The following is a 25,116-nucleotide window of genomic DNA, read 5'->3' as shown; positions in this document are numbered from 1 at the left end:
CACAAATTGAAACAATGAAAAAAAAAGCAAGATGATTGTCTCGAGGCACAGCTGCGAAGCAGGACTTTGTTAGGCAATAATCTATTCCTTTGCACTGAGGAGAAATGGGGGGGGGGAGGAGTGTCCTCTTCTCTTACCTGAGTGCTGTAGCTGCCCGAATCCCACCCACCCTTGGAAGCAGTGCTCATTTCTGAAGCTCACAGCAGCAGAAGCCACAATCAGCGATGGCATTTGGAAGCAAGGGGAGAGATGTGGGGAGATGTGTCCTGGGGGCCTGAACGAAGTCAGGAAAGCAGATGTTTAGGGGTAGGGTCTCACAGCACTGCAGCTGAGACCCAGACCCCGAGTGACAAAACTGGCCTTGTGTTCTTTAAAATTTTCTCCATTGTGTTTGTGTCCTGTGGAGTCAGCCCTCCAAAGCCTGGTCCTCCTCGCCTGCATCTAAGGACAGTAGTATGTCTTGCAGATTCTCCTTGGAAGCCATTCAAGTTTTCTTGCCATTGTCACTGGGGCCACTCCCGCTCTGCTGTCTGCAGACTTAATCTGCTGCTCTGAGGGTGAGCATTCTTTCTCACGATTCCTCATTAGTGTCCTAAAGGGACAGACTTATTCTATTTCCTAAGAGACCTCCTTCTGGGGAACATGAGACAGGAGCCCTCGAGTTGGCTCAGAGGGTATTTGCTAGCATTCTCCTGTGTATTATCTAAAAGCACCCTTCCACACCACCAGTCAGCCAGGGCCCCTGGGCACAATTCAGGCATCGGGGCTTTGACTCCATCCTCAGGCTCCCTTCAGTTCCAAAGTTCCCTTTTTCATTCTTTTCCCTCGGGGCTCACTGAGTCCTCCAGCAAATAAACAGGGCTTCTGCTACCCACCAAATGCCTGAGCTGGGCCTGTGTGTCACCACTGCCCCTTCCCTAACCCCAAGTGCTATGGTTTATGCTCAGCTGTACCTTCCAGCGATTATCAGACCACTGGTCCAACAGCTTCATTATATCCCAAGTTCCTAACAATAAACTCATATGAGCACCAGGGCAGACTCTTGTCCTTCTATTCCCGAAGCCTGGGGGTCACCCATCAAACTCACCTCATAGCTGTGCCAAATGCTTTACCCAGACGGTCTGAAGGGAGAGGGGCTAATGTACAGCCCTGTTTTATATCATCTAAAATTGGGATTTCATCTGTCAAAAGACTATTACAACCCACTTTAAATTTAGCCATCTGCATTTAAACAGGATTTATAGCCTGAAAGCCACACCATCATTATATAGGTAGCTTTTATGGACGCACAGGTTAGCAGAAGACCTGAGGACAGTGAGTCAAAGATGATGCTGTCCTAAACCATAGCTTTGGTGCAATGAGGCAGACTGTTGCAACAATCAGAAGAGACACATTGAGCCTAAATCTAATATTTAATATCATTAGATTGAGAGGCTTTGTCCTTGAGTATGTTGACAATAAAACTGATGCTCAGTTTTGAGGGAAACGTAGCAGACTTGTCTCAACACTTGGGGAGACAAGTTGTCTCCTTTTCGAAGATGGGATTTCTGGCACTTCGGTTCTCTCCTGAGAAATCAGTACTTGTATAATTAATTCAGATACTTCAGCAAGGATTGAGAGATCCAGTCAAAAAGTTAACATTCCCATTTTGGGCATCTCTTGGTCCATTTGTTCATTTATTTTACTTCTAAAATAATAACCAAGTATTTGTTATGTCCAAGCACTATATTAGACCCTGCCACAATATTTACTCCTCACCCAAAACTTCTATAAGTAGGTTTTATTCACTTTATAGATGACAGATCTGAAGGGAGGGGGAAAAAAAAAGAACTGAGGGAGGAAAGGGTAAATAATCTGCCAAAAAAGCTCACAATTAGCAAATCTCAGAGCTGATTCCAGGATCTTCTAAATCATACTATCTTCTGCCATATTTGCAAATATGTCAGTGCCTAATGTTTGGTCCAAATAGTAAATGCTAAGGTCATTAAGGTCTAGCATGGTTAAGGATAGCTTCACTGCAAAGGTGAGAGCCATTACTGCTTGAAAAATATAGAAATGAACTGATGGTCCTGATATTAGGTAATGCAGTTAAAACCACCTTAAAAATTTTTTTTTAATATTTTTAATTTATTTCTGAGAGAGAGAGAGATTGAGAGAGAGAGAGAGAGAGAGAGAGAGACAGCGTGAGCAGGGGAGGGTCAGAGAGAGACACAGAATCCAAAGCAGGCTCCAGGCTCTGAGCTGGCTGTCAGCACAAAGCCCGATGCGGGGGTTGAACCCACAAACCACGAGATCATGACCTGAGCCTAAGTCGGACGCTTAACTGACTGAGCCACCCAGGCGCCCCTAAAACCACCTTTATTTTTTTATTTTTTTTAAATATTTTTATTTATTTCTAGGAGAGAGAGAGAGACAGCGTGAGCAGGGGAGGGTCAGAGAGAGAGGGAGTCACAGACTGAAACAGGCTCCAGGCTCTGAGCTGGCAGTCAGCACAGAGCCCGACGCGGGGCTCGAACCCACGAACCGCGAGATCATGACCTGAGCAAAAGTCGGACGCTTAACCAACTAAGCCACCCAGGCGCCCCAAAACCACCTTTAAATACAGAGAAATATCCCCTTCTCAGGCTAAATAGCCCCAAAGTTTAGTCTGGGTAGAAACCACCCAGGACTATAGCAGAATGCCGACATGAAGCATGTCGGCTTCATGTTTTCTGTAAAGTCAGGCTTGATTTAAAAAAAAAAAGGGGGGGGGCATCTGGGTGGCTCATTTGGTTAAGTGTCTGACTTTGGCTCAGGTGATGATCCCACCGTTCATGAGTCCAAGCCCCACATTGGGCTTTGTGCTGACAGCTCAGAGCCTGGAGCCTGCTTCAGATTCTCATTCTCTCTCTCCCTCTCCCTTTCTCTCTCTCTCTCTCTCTCTCTCTCTCTCTCTCTCTCTCTGCCCCTACCCTGCTCACACTGTGTCTCCCTCTCAAAAACAAATAAACGTTAAAAAAAAATTTTTTTTTAATTCAGGAATCTATAATAGGTCTTTCATTTCTCCCTGTTTAGGTGGAAGTTTGCTTCTAAGGAAAAATATTAGAAGGAATAAAGTGCAGCCAAGAAGGGGTTGTAACTTTAACACATACCTGCTCTTTCCTCCCCATTAGGTCAGAAGTCTCCCTGGAATATTCCAGGCCCCCAAATTCCACTTGCTTTTGGTGCCCACCATTGATGCCTTCACTATGTGGAGGGAGCTCACCATCTTGGGTTCCCAGTGTAATGAAACATCACACTTGTAAGCTTTTACATCAACAAGGGAGTGGTTATAGAACAGTATGTGTTCTGAAACCTTTAGCAACAAGAACTTTATGAGCACAGCACTGGCATCTCCTTTTTTTGTTAATGTTGAGATAAATTCGTGGCGTGACATGGAAGAAGGATGGTATTGCCTTTGAGATGAGGAGCAGGGCTCCTTTGGGACCTCCACACACCTACCTAGTTCTCCATACATAGATACGTGGAAGGATGGTGGCTTCACTGGAGGTCGGTTGTTGTTGTTGTTGTTGTTGTTGTTGTTGTTGTTGTTTTTAATGATTCCTTATGTCTACCTTCTTATGTCACCTTGTGTCTTCTGTGTTTATTTTTATCATGTAAATTACTCTTATTGAAGAGAGGAGGTGTAGTTAACTGTTAAGAATCAAGACTCTGGCTGGTGTGCCTGGGTGGCTAAGGGTTCAACTCTTGATCTCAGTTCAGGTCTTGATTTCAGGGTCTTGATCTCAGGTTGTGAGTTCAAGTCCCACGTTGGGCTCCATACTGGGTGTGGAGACTCCTTAAAAAAAAAAAAAAAAAAAAAAGAACAAATACTTTGGAAGCAGATGATTCAGCTTCATCACTTTCCAGTTGTATGACCTTGGGCAAATCATTTGGTTTCTCTGAGGTTACTCTATATAATGGTGGGAGGAGGGGAAGTTCCTTTTATTGAGGGCTGCTCAGAGGCTTAAATGTAAAACTTTTTGAAAGTACCTAGCAAAATGCCTGCCACACTGTCACATGCTCAAGAAGGGATAGTTACTATTATTTCTGATTTTGTCTTTCATGTTCTAGATGGCTTGTGAAAGGGCTACACTTATTTTTCCTTCAGCAGGCACCCAACAAGATTGTTGACGTCAGTGTCTACACCAACATTTCTTGATCACCAGTACCGGCCATGAAAGCAACATATTCCTGTGTTAGGTTTCTTTCTCTCCCTTCTCTGCTTCTGGATAGTCTCTCCCATATCCTCACCTATCCCCTCCTCCACCACCTACCACCTGCTATCAGATTAGGGTGGAAAATGTGGGCGTACGGCCATGAGGTTTTAGTATAGTTTTAATAAAAACACAAACTCCACGGTAGGTGGCTTCTGTTTAAAAACAAATACAAAACCCAAAACTATTGTGTAGACCAGAACATATATTTGGTGATTGAATTTTCCTGGTTTTTTTTCCCCTACCAGTCATGCAATGTACACTTAGTACAACTCTGAGACTCTTTGAGAACAAACTAGCAAGAATTGAAACATTTTACATACTAAAAATTCCATTTAAATCCTTGTTTTTGCCTGAGCGGGTAAAGAGGATAGCTGAATGATACAAGTAAAGGGGTGGGGTAGGTCATCGCCAGCGGGGCATCATATCAGTGTTCAGCTGGCATGACCTTAGCCGCACTTCCTGATTCACTGGGAAGTGTTCCTGACGCATCCTTCTTGCTCTTGGCCAGCTCACCCCCAGTCTCCACTGCTGCTGTGGCCATTCCCACAGATGCCCCATCAACCCAGTGGTCCCTCTTCCCATCTCAGGGAATTAATGGGTTCATGGCACTTATTAGAAGAGGTAGCAGATCTGGAAAAGGAAATCAAAATGCAGTAGAGTTCACAGAACACAGTTTGGGGAATCATTGGCAAATCTGAGTTCAGGTTTGAAATTCAATATGTTCTGGCTGTGAGGCTTTGAGGAACTCAGTTAGCTCCCTGAGTCCAATTACTTTATCTGTAAAACAGTGCTGCTTTTATTCACAATCAGATATTTATTAGGTATTTACTAGGTGCCAGGCATTGTTCTAGGTGCCCACTGCCAGGGAAGGGGGTTAGGGGCTGTAGTTAGCGGTGTGGGTACAAAGAGTCCAGTTTTAAAATAGGCCAGAAAATGATTCACTGAAAAGGTGACGTTTAAGTGAACACTTGAAGGAAGTGAGAGAGTGAACCATGAGGGTATCTGGGGCGGGGAGAATGTCCCAAATCGAAGAAATAGCCAGCTCAAAGGCCCTAACATAGGAAGGATCCTGGTGTGCTGGAAGGACAGCAAGGAGATAAGTAGGGCTGGAGCAGGTGAGCAGAGCAGACAGGAGCAGCAGATGGGGCAGAGGGGAACAAGAGGGAGGGAAGCTGTGTTCAGTCTTGTAGGCCGTTGGGAGAACTTAGGTTTTTACTTTAATTTTTTTTACTGTTTCTTTTTTTAAAGATTTTTTTTTTTTAGTGTTTTATTTATTTCTAGGAGAGAGAGAGAGAGAGACAGCGTGAGCAAGGGAGGGTCAGAGAGAGAGGGAGTCACAGACTGAAACAGGCTCCAGGCTCTGAGCTGGCAGTCAGCACAGAGCCCGACGTGGGGCTCGAACCCACGAACCGCGAGATCATGACCCAAGCGAAAGTCAGACGCTTAACCGACTAAGCCACCCAGGCGCCCCTACTGTTTATTTTTTGACAGAGAGACAGAGACAGAGTGCGAGCTGAGGAGGGGCAGGGAGAGAGGGAGACACAGAATCCCAAGCAGGCTCCAGGCTCCAGGCTCCGAGCTGTCAGCCCAGAGCCCAATGAAGGGCTCGAACCATGAACTGGGAGATCATGACCTGAGCAGAAGAAGTCGGATGCTTAGCTGACTGAGCCACCCAGGCGCCCCTGGGTTTTTACTTTAGAGAGGATAGAAAGTCACTGGAGGGTTGTCAGCCTACCACTTGTGTTTTTGGAAGAGTCATTCTGCTGCTGTGTTGAGAATAGACTGTAGGTGGGCAAGGCCAGGAAGCAGGGACATGGGTTAGGAGCAAGAGATGATGGTGGTTTGGTCCGGGGTGTAGCTGTGGACATGGGGTGGAGGATGGATCGATTCTGGATGGTTTGATTCTGGACATTTCCTGAAAGCAGCAATAACAGGGTTTACTGATAAACTGGATTGAGTGTGAGAAAAAGAAAACAGTCAAGGAGGCCTGCGAGGTTTTTGGTCTGAGAAATTAGAAGAGTTGTGTTGCCATTAACTGAGATAGTTAAGACGGGGGAGGAACAGGTTCGGGATGGGAGGAGGAAATGGAAAATTTAGTGGTAACAACAATATCTGCCCTGCCTCCTTCATGGATTAAATGTGGTGACTTATGTGTAATTTACCCTCCAAATCTGCCTACTGCTCCTCGTATTCAAGTACTCTTTCCCTTCTTATTCAGAAGTGGTCTGTTCTGTGCATAGTCCTCTCTCTTTCATGCTCAAGTGGTTCCCACTGGTGGTGGGCGAGGGGTTCCTAGCACACAGACTCTTGGATCTGACAGGTATTATCTGAGCTATATTTAGGTAGGTATTTTAGGATAGGTCCTCCAACCGTGACTCAAGTATGACTTAACAGTTAATACTTTTATTTCTCCCTAGCAGAATATTGTTTCTAATTTTTCTTTCATATAGCAACTGATGTTGCCATGCAGATCCCTTGGTTGCTATGAGATGGTAACATTACTCTGCCCCGTGATTGGCCCAGGCCTCCTATGCTGTGTGGTTCTCACTCAGGCGACTGACACCGAGCTGTTACTATGGTGAACTTTACAATTTCCTTTGATTGGTGGATTTCAGAAATAGGTCATCAGTGGAATTCATTATATTCCGTAAGTAAAAATGAAAAATAAATATCATAACTTTTTCCTGTTACGAACATGAAGGAAATGTTACACTTAAGGACAAAATGAATCTCTGTTGGAAATTTAGAGACCTTCTGAGAACTGAAGAGTGATGATGATCCTGTGTTAAATTTGGGTGGGAAATATTTTCTCTCTTGCTTGGAGGTGATTATCCAGAGTTTGGGGCATCAGGCTGACAAGGGTTGGGTATGTGTGTGTGTAGCGACTGAAATGTAAACTGCCCTCTCTGTGAGATTAGGGTTGATGCTGGTGGCCCAGGGGTGGAAGGTGGGAGCAATGTGCTGATTAATGCAGCATCTTAGGACCAAGTGTTCTCGAGGTGGTAGGAGGGTGCTAAGATTTTGGTTACCAGACTCCCTCCAGAAAGGAAAGCCACTGAGGGCTTTGGATTTGACACAGGGTTCTGAGAGTCCAGGTAGGCTTGTGGAAGCTGAATCCTCCTCTCCTCCACCCCCTCCCCAGCCTCACACAGATGGGTAGGCAGATCCTGGGGAGGCAGCCCTCGGCTCATCTCTCATCTCAATTTGTGGGAAAAGAGAGTGGAACGATTAGTTTTAACCCTTCTAATTTAGTAACGAACTCTCTTCTCTAGAAGAAAAAGTGGGAGAAAGATGGAAGAAGAATTTGGGAGGAGGGATGAACTATTTAAAGTGCATCAGATCTGGGGCGCCTGGGTAGCTCAGTCAGTTCAGTGTCTGACTCTTGATTTCACCTCAGGTCATGATCTCATGGTTCGTGAGACACCCACATCCGGCACTGTGCTGACAGTGCGGAGCCTGCTCGGGATTCTCTGGTCTCCCCATCTCTCTGTCCCTCCCCTCTCAAAATAAAAAAATATTAAAAAAAATAAAATGCATCAGATCTACCTTTCTCTAATACTTGACTAACATGTCCTGTTTGGAGGGATGGGTGGGGTGGGGGAGGAGGCTGTATGGGAGGTAGAGTCAGGGAGCCCCACAACAGAGTAGGTAAAAGATTGGGTGCTGGAGCTAATATCTGACACCCAGAGCAGATCATATCTAACAGTCCCCTTCCTATAGGACAAAACTATTTTTAGCAGTAATCACACAGTGACACCAATAATAATAATAACAGTGGTCAGAAATGTTCTTTTATGAAATGTTGTATTCTATCATTTACAAAACTAAGAATGAAATAAATATCATATCCCATAAAAGGAAGAGACTTGGAGTAATACTTTTAACGTCAATAATGTATTTTTTTGAAGAAAGAGGTGAAAACTTAGACCTACTTATTGGTCTTTCGCAGTGATGAATAGTAACTTTGCAGTTTCTGTTTTTGCCATTAGCTTCTGCAGATTTGTCAGCGACTTTGTCAGACTTGTTTTTCTTCCCATATTTGTGAAGTGTCAATCTGTCTTTGATCAAAGAACACTTTTTATTAGTTTTAAATTTGAAAGGCTTCTTTCATGTGAAGCAACATATTAAATAAATAGGAAAAGTCTTAAACAAGGATGTGTTCAGCAGAGTTGCATAAAAATCCCATTTCACAATAAATCCCAGAACATTTTAACAGTATAAAAACTCTAAGCGCTCACAGAGAAAGACAATTGAAATAACTCAAGTTCTGTTTGTCTTTACAATTACCATGCTATCGTTATTCATTTTGAATCAATTGTTTGAACACGAGAACATATAGTACCAGAGAGGTGGGAGACTTGTGCCCAGAGCAAGTTCTATTATGTGCATACTCTCAAAATAAATGCATGGAGTTAAGTCTCTGAATCAGCTTCTATGTAGAAGACGTTTACTAAAGGAGAAGCAGTAAAAAAAAAAAAAAAAAGTGCTACATTGAAGCTTACATTAAAACCCAACAGCAATTGCTACAATTGTTTAGAATCTAGCCCAACAAAAGACCCCCCTCCCCCCTTTTTTTTTCTGTTGGGGGAGAGCAGTGTATTACTGACATTATTTAGATTTGCTTGCCGTGGTGATAATAAAAAGCAGACTGGTTTTTGGTTGGCTTATTATTAGTTTTTAAGTCCCCTCTAGGTCATGCACCCCTGGGTTGCCTGCCTCTGGTGTGATGGTCGAGCAGAATCCCTATGATTATGTCTTGCTGGAGCTGGAGGGTGTGGTATAGGGCGATAATGCGTGAGTTTGAAGGAATGATGGAGAAACACTGAGATGCAGTGAGTCAGCAAATATCTGGTAAATCCTCTGGCTCAGACACCACCAAATGGGTTTTCTTCTTTTCTTACTCTCATAATAAAAGAGGAAAAAAAACAATCACGCATCATTAGTGAAGTGTCTTTTCCCATTAAGACATTAGTGATTCCTGAGGCTTTGGGGGCTATTTGTGCCAGCTCTAGGGTGGCCTAACCTTTCCACCCGAATTTTTGCCATTTTATTCAGTTCCATGGCATGGATTCTGTTTTGTTTTGTTTTTATTATGATTTTTTAAATTTATTTTTTTAATCTACATCCAAGTTAGTTAGTATATAGTGCAATAATGACTTCAGGAGTAGATTCCAATGATTCATCCCCTATGTATAACACCCAGTGCCCATCCCAACAAGTGTCTTCCTTAATTCCCCTTACCCATTTAGCCCATCCCCCACCCACAACCCCTCCAACAACCCTCAGTTTGTTCTCTGAATTTAAGAGTCTCTTATGTTTTGTTCCCCTCCCTGGTTTTATATTACTTTTGCTTCCCTTCCCTCATGTTCATCTGTTGTGTATCCTAAAGTCCACATATGAGTAAAGTCATAGGATATTTGTCTTTCTCTGACTAACTTCGCCTAGCATAACACCCTCTAGTTGTATCCATGTAGTTCCAGATGGCAAGATTTCATTCTTTTTGATCCATGGCATTGTTTTTGACCCTTAATTTCACTTTGCACTGCACTCAGCACTGAGTTTATCTTTGCCAATAAAACATGTGACATGCTTTGCTGAATCTTCAGAACTGGTTTAGTCACAGGGGCAATGGAGTTGCAGAAACCATCGTTATGAGGGCTAGAATCATTGGTAGAGGAAGGAGGAAGAAAGTACAGCAGAATCAGGACTCAGGCTTCCAGGTTTATTATGTATGACGCTCCCTTTTCTTCCTGTCACCTCATCAGGCAGATTTAGATCCAACCTTGTATTAATAGATGGCCTCCAGGGTAGGGCGACGTAAAAGCTCTGGTGCCTGGAATCCTACCATTAGTTCTGTATATTCCTTTAGGTTAAATATTGTTTGCTCTCCTGGGGCCTCTGGGAAGCAAGGACCTCTGGTGTGCAGACACCACTGGGAGAAGTAACACATCAAATTTCTAATATTTTGTATAAATGAGAATGTTCAATTGATTCCTCTGTTATCTGAGTAGCAGGATGGGGACCATGGGTAGTTAGAATGTCATAGAACCATCTCTCAACCCGGCCCTGCTCAGTCTTGAACGTGTACCTTTGCTTTAAGCAATTCCCATTCCCACTCTGAGAAATAAAGACAGAAAAGACCCACCCTGTTAATGATAGGTCTGAAGGAACTTAGTGGGTAAAGGATAATGTGTTTTAATTTCATTTATCTCCCAAGAACTGCAACATCCTCCTGGCCTACAACACAGCCCCTTGCTTCTCCCCAAGAGTGCCGGAGCTTTCATGCTATCATTTGTGTCTCATTTTTATTCTACTCACATCTGTCTAGGGAGAGGGCCCTTTGAGACTTCTTCTTGGCTCTGCTTCAGCCTCCATAATAGCAATGGATCCACGCTTTCCTAATACAGTGAGAGCCCGTGGCAGCCATCCAAAGTGCCCTCCATGGAGTGAGTTTGTAGGAGTGGTGTTTTCAGCATGCATTAAAAAATCAGGAGCCAGCCAAGACAAAGGCCCAGACTGACAGCATGCCCCTAAGAAGGGTGCCTGCACCAAAGTTTAAAAAAAGAGAGAAAGAAAGAAAGAAAGAAAGAAAGAAAGAAAGAAAGAAAGAAAGGAAGAAAGAAAAGAAAGAAAGAAAAGCATTTTCTTTCCTATTGAGTTGAGTTAATGTCCTGTACCAGCTTTTGTTCCTAGGAGCATCGTGTGTGCGTGTGCGCATGTGTGCACGGCCAGTTGCTCACACGGCTGCTAATTAAAAAAAATCACCAGGGCAAGTTGTAGAAATGATGGTGGAGAGTATTAAGCAGGCAGCTGAGAAGTTGTCTACAAAGGTTTTCAAGAGCAAAGGAGGTGACCTTGACTTTGTTCATAGTTTGTCTCTTGAGTTTTAAAAATGTATTTGTGTCATTATATAATCCAGGAATGTTCATTAACTGCCCATCTGGATGATTCTGTTCATAGTATTTATTCAGAGCACCCATTGTTAATAGGACGTACCACAAGTGACCTGTATGAGAAATAGGGTCCATTATTCTGGGGGTTAGGACTGCACGTATAAATGTTGTACTACTTAAATTTATACTCCATTTCATGAGCCACTGTCCTTCACTCTATATAGGTATTTTCCCAGGAATGTGTGTCTAAGTTAGATATTTTAAAATGAAATCTATTTGGACTGGTCCAAAAACTTTTAATTTCCTGTGGCCAAACTTTCCTTTCCGAAAATTATGAGTTGGGAATGAGAAGGTCACTGGCCTGGTCATCTTCACTCTGTGGGCTCCGTTTTCTCCAGCTACAAAAGTAGAGGATGAGCACAGCAAAAGATTTCTAAGCCTCCTTTCTAGTTTCATTTTTCTGGGTTCTAAAACGGTTTTGTGGCTTGAATAATCACCTCACAATTGAGTGAGGCTGCCTTCATTAGTACCTGAATTGGTACTAGCAGATTGTCTGAATTCATTATTCATTTCCATTATTCTTTTGGGAGGACGTGGAATGAGTCCTAAGCGATGAGGTTATAAAAGCACACAGAGATCAACATGAACACAGAGACAGGAAGAGAGGAAGCAAGACATGTCAGCATTTCCCCCCAGACAGTGGGAACGCAAAAGCAGACTCCCTGTTGCTTGCTCACAGTGTTTGCACATGGACCTGTCAGCACTGGACTCCTAGTCATAGAAGAGCAGGCATGAGCCTTTTCTGGAACCCTGCAGGCCTCCCAGGCAAGTAGCTCTCCTGCTGGTGTCCATGCAGGAGAGAAAAGTCTATGAATTGTATGAATTACAGGAAGTGAGCCTTAGGGTCAATGGCGGGGCAGGGGTCCCCCAACCTTTGCCCTGTTTGGCTATTTCTCGAAATTCTCTCCATACCACCAAGTGTCTTGAGAGGCTGTTGGGTTTTTTTCTCTTAAATTTTCCATTGCAGGAAATTAAAAGCCTCTTCCTTGGTGATAGTAAAAACTAAGGAATTTTGTACCATTGGTGGCTTTTGGTGACAAAACCCCATTCTTCTGGAAAAGGCCTATTGACTAAGAATATTTGTTAACACGTTTTGAAGGAAATTGAGAGCAAAATATAATCTGCCTCCAAACCACACAAATCACTCAGTTTGTAGCTGTATAACCATAGCACTTACTGGAAAGAATAACTTGGTTGACCTTAACAGCCATTTTCTGAGCATCTACTCTTTGTCCATCAACGTGCTCAGGATGAAGAGATCAAAACTTCCTTGCTATGTTGTAGTATTCCTAGATATCACCCTCTTATGGACTGAATGTTTGTATCCTTCATAATTCATATGTTGAAACTTTCCTCACTATTCACCATGGTGTTGGAATGAGCAGGTGAGGCCTTTAGGGGTAATCGGGATTTGATGATGTCATCTGGATGGAGCCCTCGTGAATGAGATGACTGCCTTTCTAAGAGTCATGAGAAGGCTTGCTTCCTCTCTCTGCTCATGGCTGTGTGAGGATACAAGGTGAAGTCGACAGTCTGCTACCCAGGGGAAGACCCTCATCAGGACCTGACCATGCTAGCACCTTGATCTCAGGGTTCCAACCTTCAGAATTATGAGGGGGGAAAAAAGTCTCTATCGTTTGTAAGTGTCTCAGGCTATGTACTTTGTGATAGTGGCCCAAACTGACTAAGACACCATCTTAGTGTCACCATTTTCCAGAACCACATATTTATCTATTTTTCCTACCTAAGATTTTGTGATGTGCAATAGCCTATCAATAAATTCCAGTTTAAATTCGGTTGGTTATAAAAGCAGCAAACTTGCCAACATTCTCTGTTCTACATGTCGACTCCATGCCAGTTAGTTATTTTCTGGTCATGATTGTTTTCTAATGTAATCTTCAATTCATAGGATGCTGCTGAATTATTTGAACACTACTGGCTGGTCTACGGCCTTAGCACAATTATTACGGCAGCTGGTATTGTTTACCATAGGAAGCAGAATAGAGTTTTCTTATCCATTGCTGACTCTATTCTGTTTATATATAATATCAAAAGGCTATTTTTTATGTAACCATTTTCAAAAACAGTTTGAACAAACTCTTATGTCACTAGAAAGCATACTTTGCCTGCATTTTACCTATAAAATTTTGGCTGACTTGATACAGGTATATACCACAAAGACACAATCTAATCACAGAGTAGGATATCCCCCTGAAAACACAGTAGAATGTCAAAGTTCTTTAGACAACTCACTATTTGTCAAAGTTGATGGTAAGGGACCCAGGGTCACTATATACACCATATGGTGCTACATCATGAAAATGGTAACTAAACCCCAAACCCTGCACAAAATGACTAAAACCCGAATCTGAACATGGAAGAAAACAGAGCTTTAAAAGGAAGGTGTAGAAAAGGGAAGCTGTTGAAACAAACTCACTTGCTCAATAGTTTTTATGTGGACCATGGTGGCAGTAACTATCAGAATAAGACTGGAAATGATGTCAGTGTCCCTTCTAGAGCACTGAATAAATGCAAGGCAGGGTCTCCTTTAAATTGAATGTGTTTAGTATAAACTGAAGCATTCAATTGGGGGTCCATTTCTATGCCTGTCTAACAGTCTTGTTCTCAATACTACTTGGTTGTGGCATATGAAGAGGGAACGTCTGGGATTAGCTATGTGCCCAACCAACTCTCCTCCTGCTTTCTTCCTAACTGCACCCTGAGGTGACCTTACTGGTCTCTCCCAGGGATAGTTGGAGCTGATGTTTTGTTCTTGGATCCATTTTGTTCTTCAAATCCTATAAAAACACAATTCAGAAGAGGATTGTGAGCTCTTGTTGCCTTTGATCCCTGAGCGGGAAAGGTGACTGAGCTCAGCTGGACTTTGCCTATTGAACTAGGGCAGGATTCAGGCTCCCAGAACAAGTAGAGGAGGAATGGGAAGAGACCCAGCATGCTCTGATGGTGGTTGGTTTCTTGGTAATGTGTAGGCTTCAAGGAGTGATCTATCTCAGCAAGATTGCCTATCGTGGGGTGACAGAGACATGTTGATGGAGATGGCCACCTACCCACTTGCAAAGAAAAATTCCACCCGCCTGCTAGCGGTATGTTCCCTCCAATTCATGGATATTCCCATTAGATGTGGCAGCACCTGAATTAATGGGGGAAACGGGTGTGAGTGGGATACTGAGAAAGGCCTGGCGAAAAGAGAGAACCAGATGAGAGGGGGATGACCTGATTGGTGACTGGCTCCAATTTCCCAGCTCAGAAAGACTGTCATCACCACCCAAACCATACCGAGTTTAGACTGTGACTGTTACCTTCTTGATAAACTGTTGTAGTGTTTATTGTCCTGTATGAATTCAGTTCTTCTCAATAAGGTTTTCTTTCTTTTGAGAAAGAGTCCGTCCTAGTGCAGGGAGGTCTGTGAACAGGGTAGGCACAGGATAGTTGTACCAGCTGTGCTCCGACAATGACGCCTTGTCTGGGGGAAAGGCTGAAGTGGGGGCTGGATCTGGCCCACTCAGCTTGCTGAGCTGAACTCTAGCCCAGGGCTGGGTCAGCTGGGGGAAGGAACACCTTTGTGTAATTGGTCTGCATTTTTCTAGCCTGCCAAAGCCCTCTTAAAGTGCTAGTGGTATGTGGCCACAGTCCCAGGAGGGTCCAGGAGCCATGAGCAGTGGCATCTTGGCACTAAATAGGAGTAGCTCATGGGCACATCCCAATGGGGCTTATGCCTCTTTAGGTGGCTGCTTACTACCCTTGTACCTAAAGGGAGACAAAACCTTGGCATTCAAGAGTTCCATGAATGACTGTGCTGTTCTCTCTGAACTTGATGAGGACCCAAGCTCCCTCCTGCATGGGCTCAAAGAATCAACCCTCTACCCTGAGAGGACTCTGAAGCCCTAAGTTTTGTCTGACACCATCTCCAAGAGCTGTTTGATCTAGAGTGAGTCATCTAAACCTTCAGATCCTTTGTTTCTTTACCTGTAAAAATGGGGGTGACACGTTTTACATTAAAGGATTGTCCTGAGAATTAAACAGGAGAATGTGCTGGAGAACATTTTGGGGCCTATAATATCCTGAACAAATGGAAATTTTAAGAACGGCCAGTACTCTCCATGCGCGCTTAGTCTCTGACTCACCTCAGGTTGGAAGACCAGATGTCCTCATTTGTAGTCTGTGCAGTGGCCACTTCAAAGTCTTGTGAAGTCTCCTGAATAACTGCGGGTGTGAGCTGAGCCCCCGTGTTCTGAGAGCGAGGCTGTACCACGAGCTTTCTGTTGCTGCTTTGTTGGAGGACACTTCCTCCCAGATAAACGGCGCTACTCATGGGAACTTCAGAGAGAAAATCTACTATGTGCCCTAAAGATTTGGTTTTTTTTTTTTTGCAAAGTTAAATTAAAAAAGCAAAAGAATAGGGGACAAGCAAAGTCAGGAATCTGATTCCCTTTCAATGAACCTCAAAATGTTTTTGTTAATCTGTAAATGGTAAGGATAAACATTTCAGTCAGACTTGAGACAAATATCGTCTCCTGGCCTGTGTGTTTCCCACTCCACAGAATGCTATTTGCAGCACCCCCATCCTCCTTTCGGACCTACCTCCCTTTCAGGTCTTTCTTCATACCATCATAACTCTCTCAACTTTATCAAAATCATCACTAGAAGGACCCATAACTGGATGGATGGGTAGGAGGAGCGTGTAGTAACAGAGCTTAAAAAACTCCCCCGCCCTCAAATATCTCCTGAATATCTTATTGCTAATGACGGAAATCCATTATAAGCCACCAGTTCTTTTGGATTAAAAAATTACCTCTTACTGATCTTCAATGTGATGAACAGTAAAAATATGCAGCCAAGAATCCTCTATCCAGCAAGCCTGTCATTCAAAATAGAAGGAGAGATAAAAACCTTTCCAAATAAACAGAAATTGAAAGAATTTGTCACCACGAAGCCAGCCCTACAAGAAATCCTGAGGGGGATGCTCTGAAGGAAAGGTTGCAAGGAACAAAGATACCAGAGACACCACCACAAACATGAACCCTACAAAAGATACAAAGACTCTAAACCCACATATTTCAATAATAACACTGAATGTAAATGGGCTGAATGCTCCAATCAAAAGACATAGGGTAGCAGAATGGATTAAAAAACAAAATCCATCAATATGCTGTCTACAAGAAACTCATTTTAGACGGGAAGATACCTTCAGATTAAAAGTAAGGGGATGGAGAAATATATATCATGCTACAGGAAATCAAAAGAAAGCCGGAGTAGCGATACTTATATCAGACAAACTGGACTTTAAATTAAAGACAATCACAAGAGATGAAGAAGGGCACTACATAATAATTACAGGGTCCATCCATCAGGAAGAACTAACAATCATAAATGTCTACGCACCGAATATGGGAGCACCTAAATATCTAAAACAATTAATCACAAACAGAAACAAGCTTATAGATAAGAATGTGCTAATAGCAGGGGACTTTAATACTCCGCTTACAGCAATGGATAGGTCAACCAGACAGAAAATCACTAAAGAAATAATGGACTTGAAAGACACATTGGACCAGATGGATCTGACGGATATATTTAGAACTTTACATCCTGAGGCCAGGGAATTTACTTTCTTCTCAAGTGCGCATGGCACATTCTCCAAGATAGATCACATACTGGGACATAAAGCAGCCCTCAATAAATATAAAAGAATAGAGATCATACCATGCACACTGTCAGATCACAATGCTTTGAAACTTGAAATCAATTACAGGAAGAAGTCTGGAAAACCGCCAAAAACATGGAGGTTAAAGAACACCCTTCTAAAGAATGAATGGGCCAATCAGGCAATTAGAGAGGAAATTAAAAAATATATGGAAACAAATGAAAATGAAAACACAACAATTCAAAATCTATGGGATGCGGCCAAGGCAGTCCTAAGAGGAAAGTACATTGCTCTCCAGGCCTATTTCAAGAGATTAGAAAAAGCACAAGTCCAAAATCTAACAGCTCACCTAAAGGAGCTAGAGGCAGAGCAACAAGAACGCCCTAAACCCAGTAGAAGAAGAGAAATAGTAAAAATTAGAGCAGAAATAAACAACATAGAGACCAAAGAAACAATTGAACAGATCAATGAAACCAAGAGTTGGTTTTTTGAAAAAGTAAACAAAATTGACAAACCTCTAGCCAGGCTTATCAAAAAGAAAAGAGAGAGCACCCAAATAGACAAAATTATGAATGAAAATGGACTTATTACAACCAACCCCTCAGAAATACAAGCAATTATCAGGGAATACTATGAAAAATTATATGCCAACAAATTGGACAACTTAGAAGAAATGGACAAATTCCTAAACACACACTCACTACCAAAATTCACACGGGAAGAAATAGAAAACCTGAACAGACCCATAACGAGTGAAGAAATCGAATCAGTGATCAAAAATCTCCCAACAAATAAGAGCCCTGGACCTGATGGTTTCCCTGGGGAATTCTACCAGACATTTAAAACAGAATTAATCCCAATTCTTCTCAAGCTATTCCAAAAAATAGAAGTCGAAGGAAAACTCCCGGACTCATTTTATGAAGCCAGCATCACTCTGATTCCCAAGCCAGACAGAGATCCAACAAAAAAAGAGAACTATAGGCCAATATCCTTGATGAATACGGATGCAAAAATTCTCAACAAGATCCTTGCAAATCGAATCCAGCAGCATATCAAAAGAATCATCCACCAAGATCAAGTGGGATTCATTCCTGGGTTACAGGGCTGGTTCAACATTCGCAAATCAATCAATGTGATCCATCATATCAATAAAAGAAAAGATAAAAACCATATGATCCTGTCAATAGATGCAGAAAAAGCATTTGACAAAATACAGCATCCCTTCTTAATAAAGACTCTCGAGAAAGTTGGGATAGAAGGAACCTACTTAAACATCATCAAAGCCATCTATGAGAAGCCTTCAGCTAACATCATCCTCAACGGGGAAAAACTGAGAGCTTTCCCCCTGAGATCAGGAACACGACAGGGATGTCCACTCTCACCACTGTTGTTTAACATAGTGCTGGAAGTCCTAGCATCAGCCATCAGACAACAAAAGGAAATCAAAGGCATCAGAATTGGCAAAGAGGAAGTCAAACTTTCACTCTTCGCAGATGACATGATACTCTACATAGAAAACCCGACAGACTCCACCAGAAGCCTACTAGAACTGATCCAAGAATTCAGCCAAGTTGCAGGGTACAAAATCAACGTACAGAAATCGGTTGCATTTTTATACACCAATAATGAAGCAACAGAAAGAGAAATCAAGAAACTGATCCCATTCACAATTGCACAAAAAACCATAAAATACCTCGGAATAAACCTAACCAAGGATACAAGAGATCTGTATGATGAAAACTATAGAAAACTTATGAAGGAAATTGAAGAAGACACAAAGAAATGGAAAAACATTCCATGCTCATGGATAGGAAGAATAAATATAGTTAAGATGTCATTACTACCTAAAGCACTCTACACATTCAATGCAATTCCAATCAAAATTGCACCAGCATACTTCTCAAAACTAGAACAAACTATCCAAAAATTTGTATGGAACCACAAAAGACCCCGAATAGCCAAAGTAATACTGAAAAATAAAACCAAAACGGGAGGTATCACCATCCCAGACTTCAGCCTCTACTACAAAGCTGTCATCCTCAAGACAGTATGGTATTGGCACAAAAACAGACACATAGACCAATGGAACAGAATTGAGAACTCAGAAGTGGACCCAAAAGTATACAGCCAACTGATCTTTGACAAAGCAGGAAAGAATATCCAATGGAAAAAAGACAGCCTTTTTAACAGATGGTGTTGGGAGAACTGGACAGCAACATGCAGAAGAATGAAACTAGATCATTTTCTCACACCATGCACAAAAATCAACTCAAAATGGATAAAGGACCTGAACGTGAGACAGGAAACTATCAACACCCTAGAGGAGAAAGCAGGAAACAACCTCCTTGACCTCCACCGCAGCAACTTCTTACTTGACACATCCCCAAAAGCAAGGGAATCAAGAGCAAAAATAAACTGTTGGGACCTCATCAAGATTAAAAGCTTCTGCACAGCCAAGGAAACAACCCAGAAAATTAATAGGCAACCAACGGAATGGGAAAAGATAGTTGCAAATGACATATCAGATAAAGGGTTAATATCCAGAATCTATAAGGAACTCACCAAACTACACGCCCGAAAAACAAACAACCCAGTGAAGAAATGGGCAGAAGACATGAACAGACACTTCTCCAAAGAGGACATCCAGATGGCCAACAGACACATGAAACGATGCTCAGCATCCCTCCTCATCAGGGAAATACAAATCAAAACCACACTGAGATACCACCTCACGCCAGTCAGAGTGGCTAAAATGAGCAAATCAGAGAACTCTAGATGCTGGCGAGGATGTGGAGAAACGGGCACCCTCCTACACTGTTGGTGGGAATGTAAACTGGTACAGCCCCTCTGGAAAACAGTGTGGAGGTTCCTCAGGAAACTAACAATAGAACTCCCCTATGACCCAGCAATAGCACTGCTAGGAATTTACCCAAGGGATACAGAAATGCTGAGGCATAGGAGCACATGTACCCCAATGTTCATAGCAGCACTCTCCACAATAGCTAAAACATGGAAAGAGCCTAAGTGTCCATCAACAGATGAATGGATCAAGAAGATGTGGTTTATCTATACCATGGAATACTACATGGCAATGAGAAACAATGAAATCTGGCCATGTGTAGCAACATGGATGGACCTTGAGGGTGTTATGCTGAGCGAAATAAGTCAGGCAGAGAAGGACAAATATCATATGTTTGCACGTATAGGAGGATTAGGAGGAACTTGACGGAGGAACAAGGGGGAGAAGAAGGGGGGAAATGGTGGGGGAAAGGGAGAGAGGCAAACCATGAGAGACTCTTGAATGCTGACAAAAACTGAGGACTGATGGATGTGGGGGGGAGGAGGGATGGGCATGGAGGAGGGCACTTGTGGGGATGAGCACTGGGTGTTATGTGGAAACTAATTTGACAATAAACTATTTGTAAAAAAAAAAAAAAAAAAAATTACCTCCTACTAAAGTCCAAGTAACATTTGGAAAAGTAACATATAAAACTGTTACACCGTAATGTGAAGGACTTGATCCAGGAACCAGCAAACTTTTTCTACAAAGGATCAGATAGTAAATATTTTAGGCTCTGTGCACCATAAAGTATCACAACTACTCAACCCTGTCATTGTGGGGTAAGGGCAGCCATAGATGGTGCACAAAAAATAAGTGCATCTGGGTTTCTATAACATCTCATTTACAAATGCAGGAAGTGAGCTGCATTTGGCCTGTGGGCTGTAGCTCCTGACCCCTGACTTGACTGAATCCTCTCAAAGGGGGCAACCTGTGAGTGAGGGGAGCACCTGGCACCTGATGTGGGGGAAGGGGAAGTGGCCAGGAGGCTGTACAGATGTGGGACAAAAAGCCAAACACCCTAAGAGTTAGTTCTGTTTAGACATTTAGATGTTTTTATCTGAGTTGAAATTATTTGACTCAATCAGTTTGTCTGCTACATATATTTCTGCAGTTTTTTTATAGGAGGGTACACATTTTTCAGTTATTTTAATTGGAGTTAGTATAGGATTTGTATTTAGTTTATCAATTAAGTAGGCAAAGGGCGATGAATCTCCCATTCTACCATGTAACAGCGTAGCATGCTAGTCATGTCGTGGAAGTTGCTAAACATTAAAAGGGTAACACTTCTGAATACAAATAGATTTCAAAGTGCATTACACTATCCTCTTCTTCTGTTTGCATTACACACATTTTGATGCTTGAAATGCATTCGTGGATGGTCTGAGAAGCAAATGATGTTCTGATCTCCTTGGAGCTGTGCATCAAAGTAGCTTTTACTCTTTTCGTCCAGTGAGCATTTTATTTCAGGATCAATGGTGGTCAATACAGGGTGCTTTGTCTTAGTTGTGTCATGTTCTTGATGTTAAAAGAGATTTGTAAGCATTCGTAAGCTTCCTTCAGGTGTCAGTGGGCACACGGGGGAGGGTGCATATACCCACAAAGCTGGAGAAGCTGACCCATGCCAGAGAGGGTGTGAGCTTGGGTGGTGTTCCAGGAGCCAGGCGGGATTGGACCTAAGACATTACACCTCTTTGCCAGTCCCTCCTGTGACAGACAGCGCAACAAGGAAGATGCCAAATTTGGAATTAGGAATAGAGCCTGCAGCCATGGACTTGGCAAGATGGAATCATAACCACAGCCTCTGCCTCTCAGAAGACTAAAACTGACCACTGAGATGGGGAGAGGAAGAGTGGTGGGGTTGCTGGATCGGGGCCTTCATTTTACCCTGAGACATACTGGTTTCTCTCTGCCTTGGGGAACAGGCCTAATGCCTTGGAGACAGTCTAATTATCTTTTTATACATTCATAAAGAAGTTTATTTTTGGTAAAGACGTTCAAACTGGAATATACTTGATTGGTTTACATTGGAAAAGTAATTTGGGGCTCATCATCCAAATTACATTAAAAATGCTGAACTATATTCCAGTTATTACCTAGTCTAGCCTATTGCTTACTGTATCAGGGAGATGGAGTAATACCAAATTACAGGGCCTGCATATATTTTGTGTTCCTAAATATGAACTAGTAAGAGAAAAACTTTGCTTTTAACAGGGGACTATTAACATTTCCTGATGTTTTATATGTGGGCCTCTTTCCCCCTCCTGCAGAATCGGGCCAAGGATCTGAACACAGAAAGGACAGAAGACCCGCACTATCTGTGATGGGCACAGTAAGCCCTGGAGGAAAGGGGAGTCCTACATCTGCACCAGTTAGGTACCTCCAGAGAGAGCATCCCCTCTCATCCCCGCAACAGTCTGTTCTTATTCTTCACAGTAATATTCCAGCAAGTCGCCACAGACATGGAATTAGCACATACTGAGCCATTGCTCCTAGGGGGAAATGCAGAGTTAGGTTCCCGTGAGCCCCTGGTCGCAACATTTCATCAACCAATCAAAATATGACCTTGTTTTATCTGTGTTTCTCTGTAAAGGCATCTTATTCAGTGTATATTGTTAGTTCATTACCACTGAACTTGCAGCCAACAATGCTATAACTCATACGTACGTGAAGCTCATCTAGTATGTGCACGTTCTTGTAAGCCGCATCGCAGCCTTCTGGTGTTAAGAATACTAGACAGCACTTTAGCACCATGCTTAGAGGCCATTTTAAACAGCTAAACTGCCAAAAAGAAGCACAAACATGTGAAAATCATGGCACTGAATAGATCACAGAAGGGACACTTGTTGACAGTTATGAGAGCTAAACAGGAAGGCAGTCACTTCAACCTTAGCCGGAAACATGCAGTATGTGACTTAAATTTTTTGTCACTCTGCTCCTATCTGTGAATGACTGCACACACACTGCCAGTACTGATTTGGGGGTTACAAAGCAGGCAAATTCACAAATTGAGAATCCCGTGAATAATGAGGAGTGACTGTATATGTAGCAAGATTTATTGCAAGGAATTGGTGTACATGCTTGTGGGGACTGGCAAGTCTGAAATCTGTAGGGCAGGCCAGCAGGCTGGAAACTCTGGAGAAGAAGCCAAAACTGTATTTAACAGGTGGAATGTCGACTTCTTCGGGGAAACTTCAGTTTTGCTTTTAAGGCCCATCGAGTGATTGGATGAAGCCCACCCAGATTATCAAGAATGACTTCCTTTATGTAAAGTCAGCTGACTGCAGATATTAACCACATCTACAAAATGCAGCAACACCTACACTAGAGTTTAACTGTACAGCTGGGTGCAAGAGTCTAGCCAAACTTGACATGTTAAACTAACCATTGTAGCACCCAATTTAGAACCCAGGAAAGTGTCCCAGGAGGAGATCTTCCCTTTACATTTTCCTAGAAGGCAAGTGAGAGAGCAGTAACTCCTAAACCCCGCCCTCCAGTCTGGGTCAGTGTCTGTTCAATGTTCTCCAACTTCCACTCTGCAGAGGGAACTCATTGAGTCAGAGCACTGACCACAATGGGGGTGGGGAGCGATCCTTTAATGAGGTATTTAAAAAAGTACAAAGATTTAAGCCTCTCCCTTTGATTTGCCAGATATGACCCCTCTTTGTTTCCAATTAATTTTCTTATATCCAGTGATTCAGTTTCCTTCTTGCTGCTCTGAACCCCATCCTGTAGCCAGTTGCTTAGCCCCTGCCCTGAAATGAATAGAGGGCTTTGACTGCTCCCAGTCCATAGGCTAGTGTCAGCACTGTTACTGGGTAGCAGTGATATTATTGCCTAACCTAGAGTACAAGACATCCCTATTTCTCCTGGCCCCATGATGGTTAGAAGAAGGGGATGGATCTTGCCCAGTACATTAGCCTCTTGATGTTTAAAATGTGATACATGAACCAGCTACATCAGTATCACCTGAGAGTTCATTAGAAATGCAGAACCCTTTGGGGTGCCTGGGTGGCTCAGTTGGGTGAGCATCCAACTCTTGATTTCGGTTCAGGTCATGATCTCATGGTTCCTGAGTTCAAATCCCACATTAGTCTCAGTGCTGACAGTGCAGAGCCTGCTTGGGATTCTCTCTCCTCTCCCCCCCCCCCTCAAAATAAAGAAGTAAATTTTAAAAAATGAAATGTAGAGCCCCAGACCTACTGAATCTGAATCTGCATTTTTAGCCAGATTCCAGACAATTCAAATGCACAGTGAATTTGTAAAGCATGCTCTAGGTAGCTATCTGGAGCCTATGGCCTGTCCTTCAACCCTCATTGTTTAGGTCTTGTGCCTTGACCTGTCTTTGCACCTATTTTGAATCGGATATCCCAGAATAACCTTGCTCCACCTGGCACTGGTAGATGGCTACCTCCATCCTGCTTCCAACAATTGGAAGTCCCTGAATAATGCCACCTGCCAAACCTGGCCAGCATTTTCCCTTCCCCTGTTTAGGCAGGACTCTATTTTTAGCACCTCCCCAGGAGCACTACTTCTGCCCTGCGTTTCTGCCAGCTTCCCTCCCTCTTGGACTCCAGTCAGGCTCTACACGCCAGACTATGGGGGGAGGAGTGACTGGAACTTCCTTTTCAGAAGTGACTTGGACAGATTCAAACACCGATTAGCACGGTTCAGAGGAAGTAGAATCAGCTGAGAGGTTCAGGGAACAGGGGTCAGTTCCTGGATGTCTCACTTCTGGAATGCACGGAGGTCAATGTGTGACCTCTATTTAAGACTCCATTTCTAAATTGATGGGAAAGCTACCTTTGAACACCTTCTGTGAAACCCATTAAACCAGTTTGGGATCCCAAAGGTTTTTTATACATGTGCTTTTCAGGACAGTTAACCAGGAGACCTGTGGCCAGCACAGAGTTAGAGTTGTCTTTACTAGAAGTCTGCTGGTCTCCTGTTTTTTATTAAGCATGGAATCCATTAACCTATCATTATAGAATATCACCATGCCATGTAGCAAATGGTTAATTGGGTGGCATGCCTTTGATAGTATAGTCTGTAATTATAAAAACTATTTTCAAAACCCCACATTTGATCATTCCTGAAGCGGGAGGATTTCTCACCATGAAAACTAGCTTTAGGCTTGGACAGCAATTACTCATATTTCCTTTTCCTGGCATTATGACTAGAGGAGTAGACAGTGGATTGGTTCCAAAAATAATCTCAAGCTTTTCTCACTTAAAGTCTGTCAGTTTCTAGGCTCATCTCCCATGTCTCCTTAAGTCGAGAACATATAGTCATAAGCTGATCAACTATAGCCTGCAATTTGCCGGGGGTCCTTTTCCTGAATCATCACATGGTTCCCATGATTGCCATTGTATCCAGATGGACTGAGTGCATGTTGATGGATATGCAAATCTACTTGAGCAA

The 25,116-nt window shown here is 42.9% G+C and overlaps 1 long non-coding RNA gene across 1 annotated transcript in view; it reads left to right on the top strand.

Moving 5' to 3' along the window:
- The window catches only part of LOC120239047, a 29,435-nt gene extending 7,168 nt beyond the window's left edge, over nt 1-22,267 (top strand). Inside the window, exon 3 of the long non-coding RNA XR_005530345.1 lies at nt 21,966-22,267. This is a non-coding gene — a long non-coding RNA (uncharacterized LOC120239047). The remainder of the gene's footprint in view (nt 1-21,965) is intronic.
- The last annotated feature ends 2,849 nt before the right edge of the window (nt 22,268-25,116 follow it).

The sequence above is a fragment of the Hyaena hyaena genome, unplaced genomic scaffold (genome assembly GCF_003009895.1).
Source record: "Hyaena hyaena isolate Hyena2069 unplaced genomic scaffold, ASM300989v1 scaffold_224, whole genome shotgun sequence".
NCBI classification, from domain to species: domain Eukaryota; kingdom Metazoa; phylum Chordata; class Mammalia; order Carnivora; family Hyaenidae; genus Hyaena; species Hyaena hyaena.
Note: the sequence above shows the minus strand (reverse complement) of the source record. Positions and strands in the feature narration are given on the sequence as shown.